Source organism: Erigeron canadensis, chromosome 6 (assembly GCF_010389155.1).
Source record: "Erigeron canadensis isolate Cc75 chromosome 6, C_canadensis_v1, whole genome shotgun sequence".
NCBI classification, from domain to species: Eukaryota; Viridiplantae; Streptophyta; class Magnoliopsida; order Asterales; family Asteraceae; genus Erigeron; species Erigeron canadensis.
The window spans coordinates 7,208,451-7,218,370 of record NC_057766.1 but is presented as its reverse complement, the minus strand read 5'-3'; the positions used below and the strand labels follow the sequence as shown (position 1 = coordinate 7,218,370).

At 34.8% G+C, this 9,920-nt stretch overlaps 1 long non-coding RNA gene across 7 annotated transcripts; it reads left to right on the top strand.

Moving 5' to 3' along the window:
- Positions 1–2,585: 2,585 nt before the first annotated feature.
- Positions 2,586–9,271, top strand: LOC122602648. Of its 7 annotated transcripts, none has more exons than XR_006324351.1 (12): positions 2,586–2,629; positions 3,186–3,214; positions 3,521–3,574; positions 4,174–4,205; positions 4,424–4,533; positions 6,519–6,566; positions 6,647–6,780; positions 6,852–6,970; positions 7,063–7,359; positions 7,513–7,634; positions 7,957–8,202; positions 9,137–9,271. It is a non-coding gene; the product is annotated as an uncharacterized LOC122602648 (long non-coding RNA). The 7 variants fall into 7 exon arrangements; XR_006324352.1 differs by having other exon boundaries at positions 2,590–2,629; positions 4,174–4,326; XR_006324348.1 differs by having other exon boundaries at positions 2,590–2,629; positions 4,174–4,533; positions 7,063–7,116; positions 7,200–7,359.
- Positions 9,272–9,920: the final 649 nt, after the last annotated feature.

The following is a 9,920-nucleotide window of genomic DNA, read 5'->3' as shown; positions in this document are numbered from 1 at the left end:
CTGAAGAAGAAATGATGGATGAAATTCAATGGGGGCCTCGTGTGACTTCAACAACCATAAAAAATACCCCTAATATGGTCTCAAATGGCACAAATGAGGAACCTTCCAATAACATTGGCGAATGTAACATGATTAACAATGCTACTATGGAAGGTGAAAATTCCAACGTTGGAGATACCATTGAAGATGTAGATAATATGATAATTAATGGTGGCGGTGATTCAATGGTTGAAGCTACTATAAAAGTTGGGGTTTCTAATGATAACTTGGGGAAGAATACATAGCCTTATATATTTTCCATCTACTTCTTGCACCGTCATTTTATTTATTTGAATGTCTAGAAATTATTTGTTTTTCATTCATCTTATGTTTGTGTTAACGTTTTATGTTACGGACATAACTAATAAAAGTTGGATGTTTGCATTTTTGTTATTTAATTTTTGTTTATATATAAAGTTCATGTACTCTTAGTTTTATATAAGTAAATATTGTTTCGAACTCGGTCAACGACCGGGTATAGATCTAGTTATTCATGAGACTATGAGAGTGATAACTATACTTTTGCAATTAAATATTTGAGTATAACGAGAGTTCATCTTGATTACTTTTTAAGTCGTTCAACATTGCAAGTGATATTTAGACTTTCTGATTGATATGTAAGTTGATCCAAGTATGTGCGCCTTTTTATATTATTGTTTATGACCAAACTCTTTCCAATTAATTCTTCGGAGTTACTAACTCGATTTTCAATTTACTAACTAACTCTTAAAAGCAAAGTGACAACACGGTCACAACTCCTTTTCACTTTGACTTGCATTATTTGAACAACTACTACAACAACAATCCATGTGTTCGACCTGAGATTTACCAAGTCAACTATATTGCATACGAAAGGGTCCACTGCCTGTAAGTGTGTAGTTGTTAATAGCTAGGAGATTCGTGTTAATAAATTTAAGAGTCGAAGTTACACATCAAGCCTTTTAACATTTTTTAACGTAAGGACTATTATTGCAAGTTATTTCACGACAGGGACTAATATTGCATAAAATGTGTGCGGCAATAGTTTGTTCATTTATATTTTTTTTTTCTTGAAATCTGAAGGGCTGAATCTTAGTCTTTCATTTTATCATATCCAATGGTTTAGATACAACTAATAAAAAACAAACCCTATCCACCAAATCCCTCTCTCCCTTCCTCTCATTTTCTTCCCTGACACACACTACGCAAACACACTTCGACCACCACCAACACACTTTCCGGCTACTCCTTCCTCCTCCTAAGTTGACGATGGAAACTATGGGTGTAAACGACTCAAGCCTACTCACAAACTATTCGAATTTGATTTGGGAAAAGCTCGTTTCGAGCTGAGCCTAAACAAGTTCGAGACGAATTCGAGCTTAACTATTGACTCATTTATTAATCGATCCCAAGCTTGAGCTTCAAATATATAATTCTAATAAGCTCGTGAGCCTAAACGAGTTTTTTAATATAATATAATATAATTATATATATTAGATAAATTGTCACAAATCGTCCCTGTGGTTTGCTCGATTAGCATTTTCGTCCCTGTGCTTTTTTTTTCCATTTGGTGTCCTTAAGTTATGCATTTTTATTGCCAACCGTTAGTTTTCTCCGTTAAATCCTTCACGTGCATACTACGTGAGCGTATAATCGTGAATTTCAGAACCACAAGAACTACATGTAATAAAAACTCATCATCTTCCTCCCTCTCTTACCCCCACCGCCAACCAAACTTCCGGCCACCCTCACAGTTGCTTGCCCCCTTTCCTTTTCACCAAAAAAAGACTCAGGTCATCATACCCAACAACACTTAGTGTTTCAACTTTAATCCTAAGCCTTAATTACTTCATCACCATTACGAAACCGACACTGTTACCGCTGCTCTGTCATTCTGTCGTCGTTTCTGCTGTGTGTCGTCTTTCAGCTGCCACCACACGACTCCATAACATCCCAGGATGTTAAGGAACGTAACTAACGAGCTTCTAAACAAACGCATTTTGTTCCTCTCTCTAAAAACCTTAATCTATTCTTTTTTTTTCTTCTCTTTCTCTCTCTCTCTCTCGCAACCACACACCACCGGACCACCACCACCTCACGACGGTTTAGAAATAAAGAGAGATGTTCTGATCTGACCATGCCCAATTATTATGTTGATGTTTTTGTAGCCACAGTGGGGTGGTTGTTTTCGGTTTCTGGTGACTTTTCCGGCGGTTACAAGCTGTAGCCGGCAGCGGTGGTGGTCGGAGTTGTGGGGGAGAAGGAATCTAAGGATTTTATTAAATCCAATGTTTTTATCACAAATAGTTCCTATGGTTACGATATTGACGATTATACCCTCACGTGGTATGCACGTGAGGGGTTTAACGGAGCAAAACTAACAACTGTTATTGCCAAAGACGATTGGCAATGAAAATTCATACCTCAGGGACACCTAAGGAAAAAAAACACACAGGGACGAAAATTCTAATCAAGCAAATCATATGGACGATTTGTGACAATATCTATTATAATATAAAGTTGAAGGCCTGATTGTTTTTTGGCACTTCACTTATGACGTTAATTATGGATTAATTATGGATTTCATTGATGAGGGTTATCAATTTCGCAGGTAATACATGTACACTATGCATCGTTGTGTTCATAGGTGATTGAATCGTTGGTTTGTTATTTATTGTTTATAGAAACCTTTATGGATTTATGGCGTTTAATAATGCTATATATATATATATATATATATATATATGTGCATGATAATAATTATGAAGTGTCTGATCAATTTCTCTTGATATGACTATATATGTATGCATATATATGTATATGTATATGATGATAATTTAATGTCTTATTGTTCCCTCTTTATAAAATGACCGATCAATTTCTCTTCATGGGCTATGTATCTATTGGGTTGTTAATGCTGATTAATTCATATGGATTCATTAGCTTCTCTGGCCAACCACCATCCTGTCGATCAGCCACCCACCGGTTCCACCGGTCTCATCTTCCTCTCTTTTTTTTGTGTTATTTTCATCGTCTTGATATATTGTTTTTTACTTTTTTGTCCCGTGTTTTTTTTTACTGTGGATTATGTTTTTGAATCAAACTTCTTATTATCAATTAACAATAACGAGTTTCTTTTCTCAATTTTTTTTCCTTTTATATTACAGGTTTTCAAAAGATGATGGTAATAAATAAGGTTAGTGTATTTTTATTTTTTATTTTTTGCTGTTTATTTCGTAAGACTTTAGATTCCTTACAGGTTTTGTATTTTGGGGTTTATGGAGTGGATTCTATATGAACAGATCAGTTGTACTATGAGATGTGCATGAAAGATGTTTGATAAAATGCTTGAAAGAAAACTTCAAATTTATTGTTAGATGTTTGAATTGTAAGAACGTTGCTTCATAGTTAGACTTTGTTGTTGTTGTTTTTGTTGAGTTGTCTAGCCTTATGGCTTTAGCCTGCGACCGTATGTAAAGATCAAGTCGTTTTGTGTTTTCAGGGTAAATGCATCCGAAGAGGAAGCAACGGTTTGCACACAATACTGGATTAGTTGGTAATTTCTCATTTGAGGCCTACTTTAATATAAGATAAGGGTATGGATGTTCCACCTATTTCCACCATATCAACGTCATTATACATTTGAATATAATAACCGGACCAGATGGTAAAGTCCACAGAGTATAATTTTTTTTTTCTCATATATCATTTCACCACATATAATATGTAACATAATACCCGTTATAATACGACGTTTTTTACATAGCCTTGGATACAAACCCATGGACACTTTGTTTTGGCCACTTGGTAATGCAAGGCATCTATCAGCAATGAACGACATTGGAGTATGTATTCTGGGGAGAACATTGACATAACTGAGGCTATTGAGTTTAAAAGAGTTTAGAAAAAAAACTATGCATGTCACTTTGAGCATAACTATTTGTACGATATTCATATATGCACATATCTTGATGTGATTATGCTTTTCTTCTCTTTATTTGTGTATTCGATTTTTCCCTGCTAATAATTTGGTATGCAACAATATATTTATCTTATAGTTTATAAAGCTCCAACATGTAAAGGCATGAAGGTTTTTTGGCACTTCATTTATAATGTTAATTATGGATTTCATTGATGAGGTATGTGTGAATATAGGTCATGGAAAAAAAGATGCAAGGATGTCCCTGGTAAGGATTATTAAATATTTAAGGCATTTTGGAAATTTTATATAGAAATAATAGTGTAATCGAAATTACCTGGTTGTGAGAATGATGAATGGAGAGTGAACTGCGAATATTGCTCTAGCAGGTTTTGTTCTTTTTTCCAATTCAACATCTAATTTATTATTATTAATCTTTTTGTTTTTGTTGTGGGAGAATGTAACTATGGCATTTTGGTAATGCAGGTCTGTTGTTGCTATTAGTGAAGGTAAACCCAAATATAAAAGTCATTTTGACGGCCCGTCTCTCAGTTTTTGTGGTTTGTTACCGCTCAGTTAAGCCAATACCTCCTACTGTAAGTATACAACCAGCATGTATTTTAATCTATCCAAAATGCTACTCCATTTTTTGTGCGTAAAAATAAGTCTTAAGTTGTGTTTTTTTTTCACCGGAGACTATGTCCAATGCACATGCCATGCGTTTCCTCTGGTTGGCAGTGCGATGTTCCTGTTAAAATATATGGTCAATGCTGTTTTGACAGCCTATATCTTTGTGCTTGGCTCCTTGCGCTTTTGTAGGTTCTTTGTTGGATATGATTTAAGGTGTTTTGTAGGCGATGTTAGAACCCTCTGACCCATGTCACACACTTTTTTGAATTTTACCCACTTGATCCAGATGAAACAGTGACCTACTAATTGATAAATAGTTCGAACCTTTGAGAAGTAAGGCAGAACTTCAATATCTTTACTTTAGGCCTAACAAATCGCTATCCTTAGTACAGGTGTATGGCCTGGCATACGTATTGCTATCCTTAGTACAGGTGTATGGCCTGGCATACGTATAGGGTGATGGAGTTGTTCCATCTGGAGGGTGCTTTGAACATTAGTTTGGACGGGGCGTATCACTCGCCTGTTGGTTCAGACAATGAACCAACACCGTGGTAGTAATTTGAATCATAAATATCAAGAAACCGTTTTTATGCTCATAAAAAGCTAAAAATATTTGCACAAAATTATGTTTGTGAATTTTAAAAATTGAGGAAGATGCAGAAGCATAAGGTGATATAGCTGTAAAATGCATTGGTGGAAGGCTAATGGCAACCACTCTAATAAAGTTTGCATATGGGCTAACAAATGATGGTATACTAGAACTATCCAGGAAAAATTACTATCTTAAATTGCATGAACAAAAGTAAATTATGTAGGTATTATCTTTAAGTGATACTTTGTAGTTGATGCCAAAATCGACTTCAAGCATCAGGAGGTTGCTTTAAAGGCCCGAAAGATGCTGAAATCACCATGTGTCCATGGGATCAGGTCAGGGGTTTATTCTTCCCAACGAATCAGCATAAGCATTGTCCTTTCAAAATCTAGATATTTCATTCAAGATATACAGAAGCTTGTAAGTATAGGCTACAATCATTGTGTGGTCTAGATCACTATAATGGTATTCTGTTGAGATACGTTACAGGGTCAATGCATACTTGGGTAAACAAGAAGACTAATTGGATTTTGACATCACTTATTACAGAAGTAAAGATCCAAAAAAGACTTTTCAAGGATGTGCTTGAATAGATTGAGCAAATGGCAGTGTTTAAGTACGGTGAATTGCCACATTGGGGTAAGAATCGTAATGTGGCTTTTGAAGAGGTGTTCAAGAAGTACAAAAAAGGTAGAGTTTATGAGGGTGAAAGTGAAGTATGATCCCTTAGAGTTGTTCTCAAGTGAGTGGACCGGTCAAGTTTTAGGACTAAGAATTGGTTTAACCATGGCTAAGGAGGGTTGTGCTATTGAGGGCCTGTGTTTGTGCTTAGATGACATTCATTAACAACGATAACCAATGCTCCGATGGTATTAAAGAAGAATCATTACCTATAAGTTTGAGTCAAAAACACATTTTCCTGTAAACTATTTTCTGTTTAGCTTTAACCAACAAGCCATGCTTGATTCCGTACACCTAATTAATCTCTTAATCGTCAGTTAAGCAACCTTGATATATAGATGCAAGTTTAGCTTCTTATTTTTGGAGACCCTGATTTTCACTTGGGTTTATGCAAATCATCCCCTTTTGTGATGGCAGGTGTCACTCTAAAATGGTATTTTTGTGGACATGTGATGAGATTTGAATTTAAACTGTATATAGTCGTTACTTAATATTTGATAGCAAAATGGATGGATCTATAATTGTGTTCGTATTTAATGCAAGAAACACATTGAGAAAACTATAGGTTACTCCTGTCTCTTTGTACTGTTGTTTGGTTACGTTTTCATTTAGCTCAAAAAATTATTTATTTTTATCTCTGTTGTTGGTTTGTAACTCTCTTATATATCTCTTATTCAGCCGTGGAAGTTGAGTTCACAAGGTCTCAAGTTGTTGCTGATGTTCCTGGTACTTTTTTTGGTGCTTGGTTTGTTTCTCATTAGCATTGGCTGACCAGTATTATATTGGGACTTGCATTCTGCATTTAGGTCTTACATCTATAAGTATCTTACAAAAGACGAGATGATTGAGAAAGAGACGTGTGAAACAGTTCCTAAAACAGGCCCGAAACCCAGAAATCTTTTTTTCGTTAAAATTTTCGGTTTTCTGTACATCATTTCAGGTATATTCTTCTGTTGGGTTATCCTTCATATTGTACTATGTAATGCTCATAGTATTCATTTGTATGTGTAGAAATCGACAGGCTTGAGTTACTCTATGGGGTTCACTGGGGGATGTAATGATTAAGGAGGAGAAGGAAAACCCTGCTATCTACTATTTTATGACTTCCATGAGTGCTTAGTTTTACCAAGGTAAGATTGTGATACCACAGTTGTATATTACACTCCTTAGTTTCGTGTATTTATGCTACTAAACGCATTGCATGTAATGTTTGTCTTTCAAGTTCTCCATTGCAATGAGGAAATACCCTCCTGAAGGCCTTTAAGTCTTCTCTAAGGTTGCTCTACTGTCCATTTCCCATGTGACAATATACCATTCTATGTATATTAGTCGCTCTATCTCATACGTATTTGGATGTAGCTATATACGTGTTTGTGAGTCCAGCCAGCCAATCACAGTTGTGTAACCAAAGCTAACTTCACTAATGTTCACGTCGATATCCTAATTATACTCCTAAACCTGAGGACAAGGCGGCAATGAAGGCTACTTTGGGGATTATCTTTGACAAGGATGTTGATAGGTAATTTAATTAGACCTGATGATTTCTTGAAAGTGAATTTTTTTCTTTTTGAGCTAACGACTTGAAGGTGAAATACTATTGTGCATTTTTTTTTATCCTCATATCAACTACTTATCAGATGCTTATCTGTTAATGGATTTTGACTTTTTTTAGGGCCGATCAGTCTATTCATAGAATCCTGATTGATGCAAAGTTAATCATATTTGGGCTATGGACAGTTTGTTTACTTGAAAGTATATTCTGTATAAGAATGAGCCGCTTACGATGTAAAAAAGGTAATATAGTAATTCATTTGTACATAAAGTTTCAGGTTTTTAGACTCAAACAATATAGGTACAGCACTATAAGCATTTGGATACACCTTTGGCTACTTTGATTTGTTTGACCCATATAGCCTATCCCATTTTTAGTTACATTTTTATATCTGACCCATTTGGTCTATTACACATAAAATGCAACCTAAAATGACCGATTTTCATACATAAGGGCTGACATGACCCATGTACTGCATTTAAGCTCAAACAGTTTGTAACTGGTACTTTTATTACACTACGGGTGACTTTAAAATGTTTTTACTACTTTGACATGACATTGCAGCTTTTTAAAGGCTAGGAAATTTGATATTGAGAAGACAAGGCAAATGTGGGATGATATGCTCTACTGGAGGAAAGATTATTTAAAGCCAAAAAAGGTACCAAAGATGGGGGATCACACTATCTTGCGGTCCAAACATTCACATTTTCTTAAATGGAAGCTGTATCTATAATTTTAAGGGGTGATTGTCTTCTCGGTGATGGAGGTTTTGGCAGAATATATAGAGGACGACTTGATGGTTCAAATAAGGTTAGTTCAGTTTGCTTATGCATGAGCTATTTACTAAACAAACTAACTCTAGATTTTACACACTTCCGTTATACACAACGTTCCTTCAAAGTTGTTTTAGAAAAAGTATGTGTTGAATTTTCGGCTTAACCTAAACACTAAACATTAAATAAAGAAACCCAAATTTCAGTAGTATCTGAGAAAGTATAAAAAGTAGGAATTGTGAATAATTAGTTATACTTGGTCATCGGCAATCCACATCTCTTGCACTCAACACTTCCACTGTATCGTAGAAAGCAGAAAAACCATCGGCTCTCATTACGTCAGCAAGATTCAATTCATCTGAAAATGCCCACCCTGTCATGGTCGTATGTACCTTCTCAACATCTGCCATGTTATAATCAAAAATTACATCTTCTGTCTTCTCAAACGTCATCTCCTATCTTCTCAAACCTCCTTCGCAGAAATGTTATTAACCTTGCGGATTCCACTCAGCGATAACCAGTAGGTACACCAATCCTCAAAACTGCCTTCAACAATTCTTCATCCAACTGAAATACATCTTCAATTGTTCTCACCAATTTGTTCCTGACGTCACTCATATTGAAAAAAAAAGAACTACTATGTCTCACTATACCCCTATAGCCTCAACTCAGCCACGACAAACTACAATTGGAACACACACTCACAATATATACAGAAATTTCTTTCAATAACTTATCAGTTTCAATCTCTTGCCATTCTCCATCTTAATTGATATCTTAATGTCAATAATTATATAACTACCACAAATCACTTCATATATTCACTAATCATATATACGAATTTCGTTTATTAGTTAACTTGATGGCATGCATTACATTTGAAATGTGTTACCCTTAATAAAACCAAACTATTACTTAGCTTACTTACCTTCATTTCAATCATTAACAATAATTCTGCTTACAAATTGCAGGTATTACATCTTTGGAGCTCAACCTTTGTATTATTTCACTCAATATAACAATGTTTTTAACATTATACAATGACTTTGAATCAAAGTACACAACAAGCAGGAAAAAATAAATGTCGAAACTATCTTTTGCTAAGATAGCTAAGCTAGACGTGCAACGCACGGGCATGCACTCTAGTATATATATATATATATATATATACTAGTAATACATATTATAAATAGGTTTTTGATCGTCACTTTGCCTTTCAATTTCAATTGAAAAATGATTAAGGGTCAAGTACATAAAAAGCTAATCTATTTGCTTAAAATTACTAAGAAAGATAACGTATTTAGTTTTGATTATTAAAGGGACCCTGTTTTCAAATTGAATGCAATAATGGCAACATTGTTAATTTTTAACGTTATGTGTCAACGTGACATGTCACATCAATAATAAAAAAAATAACGTGACATGTCACATCAATAATAAAAAAAATAACGTGACATGTCACATCAATAATAAAAAAAAGGTCATGCAATTAAAGAAAATGGTCAATCTAAAAATTTTACACAACATCGACATTTGTATCATTTATCGGTTCATATAAATATATATATATATATCGGTGATGGGTATAAAATGAAGCATTTTCTTGTTTGTATTTAATGTTTACATTTATGGAGTGTTGGTCTATCTGCCGAAACTTTGTTTAGCAGCATCCAGCAGCCATCATTTTCTTTTTGACCAAATGTTTGACTAACGAGCTTTCTAGCTCGAGCTTCTGATAATTGAGCTCGAGCACTG